At 40.4% G+C, this 16,299-nt stretch overlaps 1 protein-coding gene and 1 pseudogene across 14 annotated transcripts in view; one reads left to right on the forward strand and one right to left on the reverse strand.

Annotated features, from left to right (window-relative positions):
• Window positions 1-16,299, reverse strand: part of GTDC1 (glycosyltransferase like domain containing 1) — a 393,447-nt gene that overhangs the window by 81,724 nt on the left and 295,424 nt on the right. The gene's annotated exons all lie outside the window — the stretch shown is intronic.
• On the forward strand, window positions 12,774-13,954 carry LOC112649189 (proteasome activator complex subunit 1-like; annotated as a pseudogene).

The following is a 16,299-nucleotide window of genomic DNA, read 5'->3' on the forward strand; positions in this document are numbered from 1 at the left end:
CTAGAACATAACCAAGGCTTGAAAGCAAAGAAAGGCCATAAATACTCTGTGAAAATACTGAGTGAAAAATATTTAGAGAAGAAACCATTCAATTACCATTAAACAAAGATTGGAGTGCTGAGCAAATAGCCAAGTTGCACTCATGGAACAGATGATGTGGTAGGTGCTCTGATCATGGGAAGAATAGGTGTTAGGATGATAGAAACCCAGTCATGGAGATGGGGTTAGTGCCAAGGAAGGTTCTGTAGAGAAGGTGGTCTTTCAGCTGAGGGTTGGTGGTGACTGGAAGCTAGCTAGCGGAGGTAGTGAGAGGTGGGCTGCACTAAGAGCAATAGAACGTGCAAAGGGCCAGGGGAGGGAGGATGGGGAAGGGGGGTGGCATGGTACAGGCATAAAAAGCAAAATACTCAATCAGAGTATTGATTGAGGTTGAATAGGAATTAAGGTGGGTGAGGGGAGGGACAAAAATGAGGTCCAAGGTATAACCAGGGGAAGGCTTTTTTGCCCTTAATAATATGAGGCAAGTGGTTTGTGGCCATTTAAGGCTGAGTTGGGGCTGAATAAATGCTCTGTTGCAGTGTGAAGAATGGATTGGGGACAGCACGGCAGAGCAAATACCAATTTTAAATCCCTCTTGCCTTTTGAATCTCCACCAAAATAATGGTATGGGAATTTTTTAAAAAGACCTTGACTTTCAAAGAAGAGGTAAATTGAGAAAGATGACAATAGGAAAGAAATGTCAACTAAATTTCAGAAGATAAAAAGCAGACGGACGAGTGGTTTTTGAGCAGAGAGGAGGAGGGAGGACATGTCCATGCGTGCAGATGATTTTGCTTGTGCATGCAATGTTAGCCAAGAAGCAGCAGTTCATTTGTTCCAGAGAAACTCCAAAGGCTCAGGTATCGGACATATCAGGTACCTTTGGAGGTGCAGATATAGAGCAGAACTGAAACCAGAACTGGTAGCAATTCTATATGATGTAACACAAACCCCTCTGATAACTTCCCTGAGCCCACTGCAGCCAGGCAGCTACCTCTGGTCTCCCCTCTACCCCTACCTCCCATTCCTCACCTCAACAGCAGAAAGGAGGCTTCCTTATCAGAAGGGCTAAGCCCCAGAGACCAGGTAAGGCTAAAGGCAAGGATGAGGGAAATTAAGGGAAAGAATACCAATTTATTGGTGATGCCTCTCTAAAGCCCTTCTCGAACCATTTGGCTCTCAGACAGCAATAGATTCCCCATGTAGGCGATTGGAGGAACCTTTCTCTGGAAACTTACTGGACTGACCTGTCGCCAGTGACATGTGGGGATGCCAAAGCAAAACAAGTGAATCCCCTGTTTGCTCATTCTATGAAAAAGGTTACTAGTCCATGAGCCCTGTCTCTGAAATACTAAATATCTTTCAGGGTCTTACTCTCAAATAGGAATGGAGATCCAGGGACCATGAGACTTTTGAGGAAAAAACTGTTCACATGAAATAAATATGACCAAGCAAACAAGTACAGAAAAAGGAACTTGAAAGAAATGGAGACAAAGGGAAGAACAGAAGAAAATTAAAAAAAAAAACAACCCTATAATATCCACACTGATAAAATAAGATTTCTGCATTCATGGTGAGAAAAACAGAGCGTAATAACAAAGGACATTCAAGAACAAAGATGACTGCTTGCAACCAAAAATACTGTAATTGAAAAAGAATCATTAGATGAATTGGAAGATAAGGTCGAGAAAATTTTACAGAAAGCAGAAAACCCAAAATGGAAAGAATGAAGTAGAGGAAGAGATAACAAAATGAAGCCCATCTAAGTTTCAATATTGATGAATAGGAGTTGAAGAAAATGAAGATGTGGAAAATCACAGGGGGGGGAGGTGAAAATCAAAGAAACCACATAAGAAAATTCCTTGTGCTGAAGGGAATGAGTGACCAGCAAAAGAAAGGAACAAAGATCCAGTCCAAGCAGAATTTTGGAATTTAGGAGTACCAGCAGTGAAAAAGAAAGTGTAATGCCTTTTGAGAGAGCAAACAGGGAGAGTCACATGCACGCAATCAGAAATAGACGGGACTTCTCAACAGGAAGTTTGAAAAGTAGAAAACAATAGACCATTACTTCAAGCTCAAGAGGAAAATGATTTTCAATGAAAGCTCAAAACTCAAATATCAATCAAATGTGAGGCAAGATAAAGTCATTTTCAGACACGTGAATTCTTAAGAAATTGTAGTTCCCATGTATATGCCTTGTGGTAGATACACCACACTTAAAGGGGAAAGAAAATGAAGAGAGAGACACGGGATCAAGGAAATAGTTGACTCAAGGGCCCAGAGAATGGAGGCCTCCAGGATGGAGGTATCCAATGAATAAAAAAATGGAAAAGATGGGTTTCTTGATGTGACTCACTGTAACAAAATGATGACTCAATGACAGCAACAGAGCTTAGGAATGAGTTTGTGATAGAGACAGACACCGGGCAGATACAGCCAAGCAATAATCAGCTTCAGGAAAAAGTGAAGAGTTGCTCAAGGAAGGAAACCTAATCACGGAATACAATGATGCTCAGCAGGGAACGTTTTTTACATAGCAATAATGCTATAAACACAGAATATTTAATTATCCAAAAGTTGAGATATAGCCACATTGGAAGGATAGGGTGAGGGAAAGCCTGTATGTGCACATGCACACTCAGACTGTGAGAGAGCTAAGTCACTTCTACTGGTAGGAAGTAAATAGATAAATATCTATGTTAAAAATCAAGAAATCGTAAGACCAGAAAAAATTAAACATTTTGTCAGTGGCAGTGCCTCTGTGGGTGGGAGAGCTTAGGAGTAGGGAAGGACTGGGGAAAGGGATTTTGCTTTGTATTATAGACTTTTTTGTACTCTCTGACCTTTTAAAGCTAAGCCTATGTATTACCTTGAGAATTAATGATTTTAATAATCTCTGGAAATTTCTTGCCCAAATCTCTTTGAATATTGCCTCTAACACTTTCTCTAATTTTTCCTTCTGGAAGTCCTATTAGACATGTGTTGGATTCTTATCCTTTTAGTCCTTAAGATCTAGCTTCTAGGTCACTAAGTCTCCCTTTATACACATCTAATACTTAACATCTCCACTGAGTTCACTTTAATGAATGTATTAAAATTCTACTTAATCCTTTAAAAATATGCATTAATTTTTAAAGCATCTTGTATTTCTCATGTTCTAAATTTATTTTTATGCTACTGTTTTAAAAACTTACTTTTTGCTTTCTATCCAGGAGTTTCAGTATTTGAAGTTATTAAGGGCCTCATCCCACAGTCAATTGTTAAGAGCCAGTTTCTGACTTGCTAAACTGTAACAGATATTGGACAGGAAATATCAGAAAAGAAAGTTTTGAGGAGAGGTGGGGATGACAGATGTAGATCTTGATCACTCTGCCTGGGAAGTGCTATAGATTCACCAAAGTGAGACAAGGAGAGAGAGTTTTGTACCTAAGTTTTATGCTTCCTTAAAAACTCAACAGTTTTCTAAATTTTAAGACATTTAATTAAACTGTAAGGTAATCAGCAGGTATTTATGGAGTGCCCACTCAAACTAAAATCTCTGCTGTTTTAAGAAAAACCAGACATTTTAACATATGATTGAATTTTCTCTCTTCCAGGTTTTTTTTTGGGGGTGGGGGTGGGGGGGAAGAAGGGGAGAAAGAGGAAGGGAGAGAATCTTAAGCAGGATCCAGGTCCCCTGCAGAGCCGGAGGCAGGTGGGGCTTGATCTCACAAACCAGAGATCATGACGTGAGCCATGACCTGAGCTGAAATCGAGAGTCCAGAGGAGCCACCCAGGCACCCCTCCCTCTTACAAGCTTTTTAAAGAGATAGTACATTGGTTGTTGAAGGATCACAACAATCCATGGTCATCCTTCAGGATATGCTGAACGTTATTTTGAGTTTCAACATTAGCTGCAGAAAAGGTTTTCACTTTGCATCTTGAAACAGCTTTTCCTTGAATGATGGGCTCATGAATATGGGCAAGTGTTTTCAAGAGAGAATTATACACAGTCACAGTTTGTATTTTTGTGGGTCATAAACACAGATGTGCAAACATCTCCTTTAATACTAAATCGGATGCAAGTGGAAATTGTATGCTTTTAACCATAAATATTAATAATAACAAACATCCTGGGAAAAGTAACCATTCAATGGAGTTCTCGTATAAAACAACAACAACAAAAAATCTTGTCATCTTAAAAATGTACCTAATTCCATAATTTAGCTGTATCGAGGGTGTCTGCATCTTGTTAGGTTGGGCTATGTTAAAGTATTACATACTACCTGAGCTGTCAATATGTGCCCTAGTTTATACACATTTAACATTTTAATAATATATGCCATGGCATAACCAAGTTCTCAGGGAGTCAAAGCCAGATTATTCTAGAACTGAAGTTTAGGAGTACAGATAGCAAATGGCCAGATGGCCCTGCAGCAATATCTGCTGAAGGCCATTTAAAACCAATCCATGGGTAGTAGATGTATTCCAGCAGAGAATTATAGACAACCAACCAAGAGATACTAAAGTCCTACTACAACACTATCTTTGTTAAGCCAGAAATAACATTTTGATTTTATAGAACTGGAGTTCAAACAAATCTTATTCTTTACTCCCTGTAGTAAATAAATGAGCAAAATCAACTCTACTGGCTCACAGGTTTATGGCCCACAGTAGATGTTCAATACGTACTTGCTGAATGAATGACTGCCTTGGTACAAGGAAGTGGAAAGGGTTATGCATACACAATTTTATGCTTTTCTGGGCCCTGATTGTTTTCGTATACTGATGTGTGGTTTGGATGTTTGAGTATGTTTTATTTAGGTGGTTTGCATATGTGAAGTAGGAAGAGGTAAGGTTGGTTGAAGGGTAATTATTTCTTGATGGAAGAATATAAAAAGTATAAACAGATCAGCTATTGCCTAAGCAAACTCAGCTCTTCGTTCCTGATCTACAATGCAAATAGTATACAAAATAAGGTTTCATTAAAGAGTGACTGTCACATCAATAGGAAAGAGAATGAAGACCTGCTATGCAGTATTATTAGATATATTGAATTTGTTGTCACCAAGATCAACAAAATACTGCTTCGAAGGCCGACACACCGTGACACAGAAATGGCTTTGCAATACAGAACGCTTCTCTGATACAATTTTTTTTTTCATATTATTGTAATGGAGTTATATCTCTAGAAGAAATGAGTATCAATTTATTGATGGCTTGGGTCACTATTAAAAAAATAATAAACTAATGAGAAGGTATCTGTGATAAATAATGATACACTTTGGGAAAAAAAATAGAAACTTTTAAATCACGTGATATGTTCACAACATAAATAATTCTACGTCACATGGTGTAAAATGGGACTTTTCCTATTATTTTCCTATTTCAGCTGAGGTCCTAACCTTGAGGATTAAGATCTACCAATGCCAAAAGGAAGTGTGAAACACACCTCTACAGGACTTGCTAAAGGTGGATATACTGGTCCCATGACTCTTACTCATCACTCTCTAACAGCCTAAATATGAGGAGGAAATTCACTGGTGTAGCTGGACTCCATGAGAATTCCTCGTAGAGATTTGGGATGTTTGCCAGAAGGGACGTTGGCATCTCTTTCCCCAAACTGGATGACTTCCAAGCTGCTGAAACTCAAAATCTTGCCACCTCCACCTGCTCCTAGAACAGAGCTGAGAAGTATTCTCGGGAGAACCTACTGCATATGGGGCATAGATCCTGACAATAGCCCTGATGTCAGGATTCTGAAGGTTGGAAGCTGAGTGAAGTCCACACGGCAGGGCAAGGAGATTGGGCAGCAATGAAAGAAGCCTCCATTTTTACCAGTTGAATAGGAGACGATACTTGATTCCCTCCCACGGCATGTTCCTAGTGGAGGTTAGTCATGCATGCACCATATTGAAAGGTCTATGCTTAAGGAGGTTGATGTCAGGGTAAGGGACATACCCGTATGTCAGGATCTGAGAGAAGGAAATGATAAGAGGTCACCCAGAGAGGGTTTCATCCATGCTGGGGAATCCCTCTGTGTATGAGGTCTTCCCAAGAAGGCCTCAAAAGAACATACCTCTGCACCACACAGAAGAGCTGGTTTTGCCTATTGCATTTGCCTATTCACCCAAGAGAGACCCTCCAACAGCACCAGCTATTTAACAAGCCCTCCTCTCTTTTGCTCCAGCCCTTCCTCTTAGTCTAGAGCCTGCTGCAGGAGCTCGAGGGGAGGACAGGAGGCAAGAAAGGAAGTGCATGTAACTGCTTTATTGAGCAGGCTGCGCTCAGTGGATATAATAAGGGACTAGTTTTATTCTCCCCTTTTGCTACTGCCTTCGGACACATCTCAGATCTCCTTTCTCTTCCTGTTGGTGACAGCTTTGGCAGACACCTTGGCTTTCTGGCTTATGATTATTTTCTTCTGGTACTGTTAGCATTTCTTTTATTTCCCCCTCCTGTGTTACAATCTAGGAATAGAAAATGCCTTTTAAAACATGACACTAAAGGTAGAAACCCTAAAAGCAAAGAGCAGGTTCCTCTGTGTAAAAATAAGATGTTTTAACATACCTAATGCTTCATAAATACAACTGAAGGGCAGCATGCCAAAGGGAAGAAAATATTTGAAACCTATACAACAAATGAAGAGTTCATCAGTTAACCCTTAGCAATCAGTGGGGCTGGCTGGCAGGCAATCCCAGGTTCAATGAAGTCTGCTACTATGGGGCCTGGGAGCTGTGTGATCCAGGCAATTCATTTCGCATCTCCGAGCTTTAGTATTCTCAGCTTCGAAGGGAGGCCAATACCATTACCTACATCAGTGGGCTGTGGGGGAGAATTAAATAAACTAATTTGTGTACACCACTTAGCACAGTGTTCAGCAAAGAGTATGCACTCAAATAAACATCAGTTTTGTATCTTCATCACCATCATTAAATCTCCAAGTGGCTAGCTATGGGTAGTAAAAATCAATTTATAAGCATTCTTCCTCTTTATTTTTGTCTGCATTGCCATGGTTTTCCACAATGAGCATGTGTTACTTCGGTGGGGAAAATACACAAACTATTTCAATTAAAAAAATAAGAATAAAGGCATGTGTGAGCCTCTGCCAACTTTACAAAGTAGAGCAAGGCAGCTGCGTGTTTCTCACTTGGACTAGAGTTGGTCATCCTATTTAGTTTGTTATAAAGAATGTCCCTCAATTACCGAATAGGGAAAATGGTTGTCTTCCAACATAGGCAAGAACCATCTGGTCATTCATTGATAGAAATAAATATCTGAACACGAATTATGTTTCCACTGATCAGTATATATACACACAAGACACGAGAAAGGCATAATAAAAGCTTCAGAAAACATTCACAGGAATAGAACCAAACAATTTGTATCACAGCTTTGTGCCATGTTGTCACATCAGGTTTTACTTGTTTATCATATCACTTCATTTACTCTAATGAAAAATTACTCCTAGGACTCAGTTTCCTTTACTGGCATCACCGTTCATTCTGGGCACCAATTTATAAAAATAAGGCAAGGGGAAAGATACTGATGTCATTGTCAGAAGAAGCAAAACCACATGAGAGGCCCTGGCTCTGGTGCTCATTTGGGTTAGATCGAAAGAAGAGGGGAAGAAGTTCTGGGGTGTATGTGTCACAGTATTTGAAATGGCTGCCCTCCACAAACAAGCCCAATTTACAAGAGAAGAACATATAAGGTAGAAGGGGGTTTCAATTTTTAAACTATGTTACTAAGTACACATTTGCTTCTAAACTTTAAAGCAGTGCTGAATCCCATTTGGACAGAGTTATAGCATTGCTTTAAACACACACGCACAGCCCGACACACATACACCATGGAGGTAATCCAGTTACTCCTGCAGCGCAGATGTGCACAAGAATGCTCTAAGTGATTAAGATAGGGCTTTAAAGTTAGTTAATTAGAAACATCTCCCTTTGTATGATCAACACTGATACTAGCTTTGAGTCCTGATTGGCTAAATTTAAATTTAAATTTTAAGATGCATGAAACACTCTTTGGACCTGCTCTGGTGTTAAACTGTCTTAGAGTAAGTAAGGGCCTTCAGTATCCAAAGTTCTCTGGTCAGAACCAACATTTTAAACAACAGAATTCTGCTCATCTGATATGATTAAGCTGAGCTTCTCATAAATAGCATGTATCCTTTCTTGGAGGGAAAGATAACAAAATCCTAAGTGTAACATTTTAAAACCTATCTTGATAGGAAGAAATTACTGTCATTATAACAAACACGACACTGCTGTTCCCTCATTATTGGCATGATCCTTTTAAAAAAGGCCATAGGACCACTGAGAGGGTAAATTATAATAATTTATAGGAACCCCTTCAGCATAGTGCTTGGCACAAGTGGTTGCTTAATAAAGTTTCAGTTTCACAGAAATGAAGGTGATTGCTGCTAGAAAAGTGAACCTAAACAGTTATAAGAAGCATGTACTTATTTTTAAGTTCAAATTTTATTTTCACAAGACTTAACAAATATCAAACTCCCAATCTACATGTTATATAGGGGAAAAAAAACCATTTCTGCCTTTGGAGATTTTAAAGTTAGAGTCGCACGAAGGGCTCAAAGGTCAAATGAGGCTGCTTCCTATTGGCCTCACATTCCTTGACCCAAAGCCATATCCACAAAAGGTCACTCCCAGTCTCTTGGGATCATGTTGACAAGACCATTCATTCACAGATTAGCAGAACAATCCAACTTCCTTGGTTTATTAAAGAATGGATCAGTTTAGGTCATCTTCTGACAAATACATATTACTCTTCTATCGGAAAACAATATGGATGTATTCTTTGAAAGAGATACACTTGATCATTTCTGCCTGGTAGGACTAAAGCTGCTGGTGTTAATGGCAAAGACATTTGTGTGCAAAACTGTGGACTTTCGATCTTGTTTTATTTGTATTTTGTTCATGACTCCAGAGAAGTGGATAACAATGCCAACTAAATTTTGTTCTCACTGAAGTGTCACATAGATCCTAGAAACAGAGTTGGGAGGGAAGGTAGGATACGTGAGTAAAAATCCTTCATTAGAAGGGGGACTGTTGCAAGGCACTTTTAGAAGCAAACTGTCTGGGACTCAAATTTCAGGGTAATCACCTCTCAGGTAAGTAGCCCTGGGCCAACAAGATAACCATTGTTGTTTCACTTATTAAATGGGAGCAACTTCTTAGGGTTATTTTAAGGATTAGCTGAAATGGTATATGAATGATTGATGCAGAGCAGAGACTATATATTGGTAAGTCCATCTCACACCAAGGCAACTTGCTCCAGAAAGAAAACAAAACAAACTTGCTTAGACTAGATATGCCGGTTACGGATGTTTTGGGTGCCATAATTGGAGAGAGTCTCCCAGAAAAGTTCCAGAACTAGTTGATGAATTCAGATCTTTTCTTCTTTGTTTGTTTGTTTGAAATTTCTGCTCTAAATAGCTACCACTGAATCCTTCACCTTGCACTGGTGGCTATCAGTGGCATTACTGGTATAAAAACTTCCCAGATACCAGAGTAGTGAGGATGGTAAACTATGATGACAACAACCCTCCATCCCTTATCATATCTTCTCGTCTTTCTATTATTTTTGATTGGCGTAGCTGCATAAGGCACTCAAAGAAAACCATGAAGATACAGGAAAAAAGCTGTTGGAGAAATATGTTTTAAGCTAGATGTTAAGTGCAGAGATTTGAGGATAAGCTAATAAAAAACATGGTAGCAAGCTCAGAAAGAGGGAGGTGATGAACAGGAAAGAGTCTCATACCTAGCCAGCAATATCAAAATTTTCACTTTTTTCTTCCCAAAGATTCTACTTATTTATTCACGAGAAACACAGAAAGAGAGGCAGAGACATAGGCAGAGGGAGAAATAGGCTTCCCGCAGGGAGCCTGATGCAGGTGGGAATTGATCCCAGGATCCTGAGATCATGACCTGAGCCAAAGGCAGACAACCACTGAGCCCCCCAGATGCCCCTCAAAACTTTCACTCCTAAGAATGTTTTCCCCTCTTTAGCTTCTTCTTAGTCAAAATACTATCTAGTAATAGCTTATACTCAAGTACTGAATAGTTTTGAACAGGTAGGCAGATATTAAGGGCCTACTGTGGTACTGCCCATGCTTAACTAAAAAGGCTATTTCTTCCATATGTCATAGAAAGAAAGTTGTTGGAAATATTGTGTCTTTTGGCACAACTTTTTGGGATTCTTTTCATTATTCTTTATCTGTATATGGTCACACAGGCAAACTGCAAAAGTAATTCAATGTTATTGTGGGATAAAATTAAAATTTTATTGAAGAGTGGTCTCTGTAAAAATAGTAATGCACTCATCAGTTTTTCAAAACCAGTTAGAATTATGGGAATCAACTGGTTGAAAAAGTTGTCTAGAGTAGACTTTGTATGATGTTCACAGAAATAGATATTATCTTTCACAACAATAAAATCTACCCATAATGCCTTTTTAAAAGAATTTCTCTACAACTAGAAAAACACGATGGAATAGTTCTTTGTAACTATTTGTAGTATAGTTCTTTGTAACTATTTGTACTATTTCTCCTTTGTAACAGGAGAAAGTCTAAATAATATTCAATACATAAATCATGTGTCATATTACCTCCAAATCACTAATTATTAACCTGGAGACTGTGAATGGTCTTCAGGGAGTCTTTGAAGCCCCTGTAATTATATGGAAAAATTGTGCGTGTGTGTATGTGTGTGTGTGTGTGTGTGTTACCTACTTGCCTGTTTCTGAAGACTAGAGTATGTTAAGTTCACCTGACTTCTAAAGGGATTTATAATACCCTCCTAGGTTGAGAGTTTCTTCATTCCTAAATATATTTTATATGACTGCTCTTTGTTAGACTCTATGCTAAGCATGGGAACACCCTGAAGATGCAATGCTTGACCTCTCCTCTATATCTTAGAGTCTAGCAATTGTTGTGAATAGGGAAGGGGGATGGAATCATTAATCTTATCATCCTGCTAACTACTTTTCTCTCCTAATTCAACCCCATCCCATCGATTCTTCTTCCCTAGAACTCACACTCTCCTTGGGACAAATTCTCCATCATATATAATCCATATTGAATTCCACCACTGCACCTCCACTGATGTTATTCAATCAAATTGAGGTGCCCTCTACTATCTTCAAAGGTTAGTTCAAGACCAACCTTCCTCAAGATGCTTTTTCTGAGACTCTAGAATGTTGATGATTACATATGTGCTCTGCTGCTTTCCCGTAACTTCATTTCCCCTTCTGAACTAAAAGTAAGCTCTAGAAGGTAGGAATCATATCTTCCAGGCAGTATTTTTGTTTGTGTTCCTGCCTTGGTTGAGTCTACTCTAGATGCTAGTTTGTTTCCTGCTAGAGAAGATGAATAGACCTTAGGACATCTCTCTGACCTAGATTATAACGGAAGCACAAAAAGATCTTAGAAGGGAATCCGAAAGAAAAAGATGTTAAGAAAAGAGAGGAAAATGAATGAAAAGAGAAGAGTCAGCAAAAGAATACATGCCAAGAGAGACAGGAAGACAAGTGTGCAATTGGAAGTACACCAAAGGTGCTGGGCTCTCCGTGGAGGGTGATTGCAGATATACCACAAAGCTCTAGGAGTATTCTCAGACCTTAGGAGGTAGGCACAATGCTGTTACTAATTGCAGGCAGAAAAGAATCCTCATGGAACTTGTTCATGGCTGTGAACAAAGCTGTAGCCAAGCTAAGTAAGAGGCACGTTGTCTTCCTACAGCATGAATCTTAGTAGGAGATGGAGCCTGCCAAGATTCATAAAATGTACCCACTTCTGTTCAATGCAGTGGGAATGAATGCTACTGCCAGACAAAGTTCATAATGCTGTGATTCTTAATGAGGATGCAAATCAGAAGTTTTAAAGCACTCGGGGAGTTTTAAATATCTAGGACCCACTCCCAACAACTCTGATTCAACTGATTTGGGATAGTCCCTGGGCACTGGTATTTGTTTATACCAGGTGATTCTTATGTGCCACCAGAAGGGAGAACTACTGTAACCGCCATCTAGGAAGAAAATTCAAGGACTTGGGGAGGAGGGTATAGTTGTAGGGAGGATGGGGGAGGGGTGGTATTGATGAGTGGTGGTTATCTCTTCTTTAAAGGAAAGGTTATAACCCTAAAAGCAAAAGTGAGATATAAGGAGCAAACAGGTGGCCACATGGACAGTGCTAAGAGTTGGTTTTATGAACTCCAACAAAGGAAAGAATACATTAGGAAAGTGTTTTACATGAAGGTAGGAAAGACTATCTTTCATTTCCCAGTATCATCAAGAAGCCTCTAAGCTAAATTTTGGACAGGGAAGAGGGAGGAAAATGCTCAGAGACAATCATAAAACTGGAAACCATGGGGGATAAAACAAAGGAGCAAGCGGTAAACATGCCCAGACAATTTCAGGGAAAAAAAAGGGAAACCGACTAGGATGAAAACTTTGCGACTATGAGGTCTGTATGCCAACACACAAGGTTGAACGAGATTGATTTAACTTGGAATTTTTATGCAGGACGGTATGCTCTTAAAGGGTATGATTCACTTCTAAGGTACTGCAAGGGAACAGGCAAAGGCAAGCAGGTACTAACTACGGAGCAAGTACTAACTGTTGACTCCCTGCTGCCCAGGAAGGCCACGCGGGTGGTGAGCACTGCTTTTACTTTCCTGTCTCGATGCCCATTCTGCTCCTCATGGGACACCAGGTTCCCTGCCCTGGCCATGGCCACACTGAGGGATAAGCCTGAAGCCCAAGCCAAGGTGGATGTGTTCTGTGAAGACTGTATACCAAGACAGAGAACCTGTAGGGAGAACCTTATCTCCCCAAGACTTCTGAGTTGGATGCATTTTTTTTTTTTTTTGAGAGGGAGGGAGGAGAGAGAGAGAGAGAGAGAGAGAGAATGAATGCAGGAGGGGGCAGAGGGAGAGAGAGAATCTCAAGTAGGCTCCACATGGAACCTGACATGGGACCCAATCTCACAACCTTGAGATCATGACCTGAGCTGAAATCAAGAGCCAGACACTGGGGACCCCTGGGTGGCTCAGTGGTTTAGCGTCTGCCTTCGGTTCAGGGCGTGATCCTGGAGTCCCGGGATGGAGTCCTGCATCAGGCTCCCTGCGTGGAGCCTGCTTCTCCCTCTGCCTGTTTCTCTGCCTCTCTCTCTCTCTCTCTCTCATGAATAAATAAAATCTTTTTTTTTTTTTATAAATAAAATCCTAAAAAAAAAAAAAAAAGAGCCAGAGACTTAACTGATCAAGCCACCTAGGCGCCCCTGAAGTGGATGCATTTTTTAAAGGAGCCAACTCTCCATGAAGCCAACCTGAGCAATCTGAAGGCCCCACTGGACATCCCAGTGCCTGATCCAGTCAAGAAGAATGAGAAGGCTGAGTGGAAGAAACAGCAGATGAGAGAAAACAAAGATGAACAGAAGAAAGGGGAAGATGAAGACAAAGGTCCTCGCAGTGGCCCCGGGAACTAAGATAAGATTGTGGTCCCTGTTTAATGTCTAAAGCCTGAGATCAAGGATGTCATGGAGCAGCTCAATCTGGTCACCACCTGGTTGCAGCTACAGATACCTCAGATCGAGGATGGGAATAATTTTGGAGTGGCTGTCCAGGGAAAGTGTGTGTGCACACCTTCGCACTAAGCTGGAAGGCTTCCACACCCACATCTCCAAGTACTTCTCTAAGGGGGCCGATGCTGTTACCAAGGCAGTCAAGCAGCCCCATGTGGGTGACTACTGGCAGCTGGTGCACAAGCTCTGCATGAGGCAGAGTCCTGGGACATTGGGTTGATGATCATGGAGATCCATAATGCTTATGCTGTGTTATATGACATCATCCTGAAAAGCTTTGGGAAGCTCAGGAAGCCCAAGGGAGAAAGAAAAAGAACAATCTATTGAGAATCTCCTCTTATTCTGCAATGGGCGTGCAAAGACCTTCCTATCTTTTACACAGCACTCTAGACTTTCCCCCACCTTCAGCCTGTTGGTTTCTCCCTCTCCTTGCCTCTGAGGCACTATAGTCATATCATTGCTCTTAAAAGAGAGAGAGAGAGAGAGAGAGAGAGAGAGAGAGAGAGAGAGAATGCAAGCATTGAAGTATTAGGATTCTGGGTTCAAATCCTGGGCTTTTCACTTATGATGGTGCAGCTTTTGGCAAGCAAGTTACTTTACTTCCCCAAGCCTTGATGTCTTCATAGTTAAAATGGAGAGGATTATATCTCCACCATAAGAATTACTGTTAGTATATTTTGTATCAAATGAAGTCATAGCGAGCAATAACCTAGTATGGAATGTGGCACATAGCAATCACTTAATAAATACTAGCTTTTTAATATTAGTGCTATTATTAAGAGCAAGTCCTGGCCTAAAGGAAAGCTTCATCCAAGAGAAAAAGATTTGCTCAAAGTAGAGAGCTACGTACATTACCAGGACCGTAATAATTGTCTTGTAGATTATAAACATGCATATGTGTATGTGTGTCTATATTTCTTATTGTAAGTGCACTCCTGACTGCCAGGCCAGGTAGAGGGCACGGTTTGGTAAGAGAGACTACAGAACAGGCACAGAAGTAACAGGAAGTAGTGGGGGACTTCAACCATGAGGACACCATCTGGAAGGCTTGCTTGGCAAAAACACAATATTGGATACATTCTTGACTCACTTTGCTAAGAGTTTAAGCTCTAAAAAGGCAGATGAAGCAAGTAGGGAAACTACTTTTCTGGACTTAAATCAGACAATTAGAGATGGAGGGGTGAGGAGGGGATGTGGAAATGATCAGGAACTTGAAAGAAAGCAGCCACTTAGCAGCATGAAACTCTTAGCAACAGAGGAAAAATATGGAGAGTAAATAGAATTTGGTATACGCAAATCTGAGAACAGATAGGTATTATCCCCCGGGAAAGATGGCGTGGGAAGTGCGGTATGAGTGCAGACCATGTGCATGCAGAACAAAGCTAAGAAGAGAAGGTCTTCGAACCCCCGGGGTTCTACAGTCAGGGAGTCTACCCGTTTTCTGCTGCTTGTTCCTTGTTCAAGAGGGTAGCATTGGGGTGAACGGCTATACTGAGGAAATCTCATTTTGGATCTTTCTACAGTAAATTGTATGAACAATGACCACTAGGTACCCACCAATGAAAGAGTCTAGGATTACTCTTTTGATCCCTTACCAAGTGAGAACAGAGGCCTGGACATAGCAACGCCAGTCTGGCTTCTGGGCTTTTGATCCCCTCGCCCCAGCGAGGCTGGGTGTTTCATCCGCATGCACACACAGCACCGCACACCACTGCCTGGTGTGCCAGCCTCTAAGCTCCAAGGGTGATTCTATTCTGCTCATTTTTGTAGTGTGGCCCCTGGAACTGAAACAGTTAATCGTTTGTTTTCAAGTTGTTATTCGGAGACTTGTGGCCTGTGTCTTAGGCCACACTTTCTAGTTAAGGTTGCAAGACCATGAGAGATGCTGGTTGCTGGATGCCGTGCTCAGCTTGAGATCCCATCTCCTCCAAAAATTCTATGTGGAAATGGAAAAATAGCCCGACTAGTTTAATTGAGGTTGCTGATGATCCTCATTCCACCCTCCCGAAAGTACTATGCTTCATGTTTAAGGGGAGTTCAATTAAAGTCAATGTTATTCTCCGGGTTCCTGTTTTTCCTTTAAATTACCTGGTGCCAGAGCCACTGTTTTGTTTTGTTCTGTTTCATTTTTGTTTGAAGGGGAGGGAGTTGGAAATGACCACTTCAGTGACAGCCTGAAACAAATTCCCTTTTCTTGAGGTTGGTCTCTCAAGTACTTTCCCAACGTTCACTGACAAGGAAATTTATTCATTCTGATGTATAGCTTAGCCATAGCCTCTAGTCATCCGTAATAATAGATAGCACTGCAACCCTCAACAGAAATGGTTTTTAAGCTCCAATATAACAAAAATATTCTATACTTCTTAAAAGCACACATGAAATGGCTTTCATTTTCTTATTCAACAGATTATATACCTTAAAAATGCATTACATTTTAATCGCTGTTACAATTTAAATTTATAAAAAGGCTATAGCTATTTTATAATAAGAAACAATCACCAGTGAGTATCTATACGTCAAATGCAAAGAACATAATGGTTATCAATCCACAAGGGAACTTAATTTAAGTTAACACTTGACAGATGTTTAGAACCTTTGAGGCACATATCTGTCAAGTTTCAAAGAGGCCAATAATAATGGTGTAAGAAAAGTTTAAACATTTTCTTCATCAG

The sequence above is a fragment of the Canis lupus genome, chromosome 19 (genome assembly GCF_003254725.2).
Source record: "Canis lupus dingo isolate Sandy chromosome 19, ASM325472v2, whole genome shotgun sequence".
Lineage (NCBI taxonomy): Eukaryota > Metazoa > Chordata > Mammalia > Carnivora > Canidae > Canis > Canis lupus.